At 39.5% G+C, this 2,174-nt stretch overlaps 1 long non-coding RNA gene across 1 annotated transcript; it reads left to right on the top strand.

Annotated features, from left to right (window-relative positions):
• The first annotated feature begins 323 nt into the window (after positions 1-323).
• On the top strand, positions 324-1,181 carry LOC122014824. The gene is made up of 3 exons (XR_006120771.1): positions 324-465; positions 545-651; positions 774-1,181. It is a non-coding gene; the product is annotated as an uncharacterized LOC122014824 (long non-coding RNA).
• Positions 1,182-2,174: the final 993 nt, after the last annotated feature.

Below are 2,174 nucleotides of genomic sequence, written 5' to 3'. Positions count from 1 at the left end.
ATTGAGACTTTACTTGTTTGCATATATTTTGTACTCTTCCTTATTCACTCTCATTACATAAGTGAGGTAAATCTGAATATGAGAAGGAACTTGATTTTGGTGAGATTTGTGTGCTCTTTTAATTCTTGAAAGAACTGAATTTATCAAATTTACTCTCGTGGTGTTCAACTCATCAAAACTTATCAACCTTGGGTGTAGTGTTTTCTTTTCCTTAGTACACTTAGTTTGTACTGATTATTAGTTACGGATCAAGACTCACATTCTTAGCTTATATTTCTTAGGATTATATTCATGTTTGTCTCGGTTCCATCACATCTGTTGGTGGGATTTATATCAGACCCCATCTGCCTCTACGAGCTCCTCGCCAGTAGAGCGAGAGCTTCGACATCGCCGTCGACAACGCCAGGGTCCTCCAACTCCCCTCCCTCTGCCACCTCGACGCGCTACCTGTGAGCTTGTGCTCATGTGGGAAACACACGTGAAAGCATTAATTTCTCTATTTGCTGTAATTAATTAGACTTTTGATTTCTTCTATATGTTGCAGATATAGGAATTCCAATTGCAAGTCTGATGACGACTATTCACCGACTCCCGAAAATTCGACGATGACCACCTCACCAACTTCCTCCGGCGGCAGTCGAGAATCACCTAGTGAGATAGACTTATCTATAATTTTTTTTTTTTTTCACAACATTAAATTGGAAGTTTATTCTTCTTCCAATTCATGGCCACCAATTTCCCACGACTTCAACAGTGTTTGAACATTTTCTTAGGATCCACTCCAGCATCAAACGCTTAGAAACACGACAGAGGACATGGAGCTGCTGACGAGCTTGTCGGTGTCGCCGCTTTATCGTTTTTATCACTGTGACGGAGGAGAGGGAGCGTGGGCTGGAGGCAGGGGAGGAGGCGGCAGCAAGCAAAAGCAGAGCCACATTTGTGGCTATCCGGGCTATAGCCCGGGGGCCCAATGGAGGTAGAAAAAATCTACGTGGGGAAAAGGAAAAAAAAGATAAGGTTAGTCCGGGTCGACATCGACGAAAAGAGGAAGTTAGCCCAGGTGATGACGTTGACATCGGCGAAAAGAGGAGGATAGTCATAGATGATGATATCGACATCGATGGAAAGAGGAGGCTAGTCCAGGATGACACCGTCAGCAATCGACACTCAAGGCCCACAATCTGAGTAGATCACTTTGGCTGGATCCGCCATTGGCTGCAGGGGCAAATTGATGGCGAGGTTGAGGGAGCGTGGGCGGGAAGTAGGGGGAGGTCATTGCAAGGAGAGATTTCAGTTTGTAGAGGATAATTTCAAAAAAAACAAATTTAAACTTAGAATCATGAAAATACTTTCGCTTCTTAAATTTTCTGATTCCGGATTGTATTCCCTTCATAACCTACCAAGATTATCAACAACAACCCCTAACCAAATATCCCTTTAGGACCAACAATAAAGTGATTTAATTAAATAATCAATTACTTTGATTATATTAAATAATCAATTACTTTGATTATTGGAGGTTGATCTACATAAAGGTTCACAAGAATGACCATGACAGCCATGAAAATTTTACTGTTCCAGTTCCAATATCATTTCACGGAATGCTTGTGACACGAATTTTATTCAAATAATAAATATAAATATATATAATTTATTTAAATTTTTTATGAATTTAAATAAATTTTATTGAATATTTTTAGGAAATCATTTTATTAGATTTTTTATGATTAAATATGTTGAATTATCTAATTAAATTGAGAATTGATTTTATATAGTTTTAATTAAAACTATGTTTCGATTAAAATGGCCTCTCGTCTCACAAGCAGTGTTGTTCCACCCCATCTGACACGGTGCTGCTCTACTCATCGGCAACCTGTTGTCGTGAGTCGCCGTCGGAGAAGAGACTGTGAGTAGGTATAATGTTGTTCTGTCGACATCCAACCTAGTGCCGCTCTTCTTGCCGGCAACCTGCCGCCATGAGTCACAATTGGAGAAGAGGCCACGAGCATGGTTCGTAAGAATGGTCACGACAACTGTCGCAAACTTTATCATTCATGGTTTGTAAGAACGGTCACGACAACTATCACAAATTCTATTATTTATCATTCTAGTTCCAATATTATTTCATGGAAGGGCATCACAGATATATATGAAATTTAATTAATTACATTTTA

This window comes from Zingiber officinale, chromosome 8B, assembly GCF_018446385.1.
Source record: "Zingiber officinale cultivar Zhangliang chromosome 8B, Zo_v1.1, whole genome shotgun sequence".
NCBI lineage: Eukaryota > Viridiplantae > Streptophyta > Magnoliopsida > Zingiberales > Zingiberaceae > Zingiber > Zingiber officinale.
This window is presented reverse-complemented; position numbering and strand designations above follow the sequence as displayed.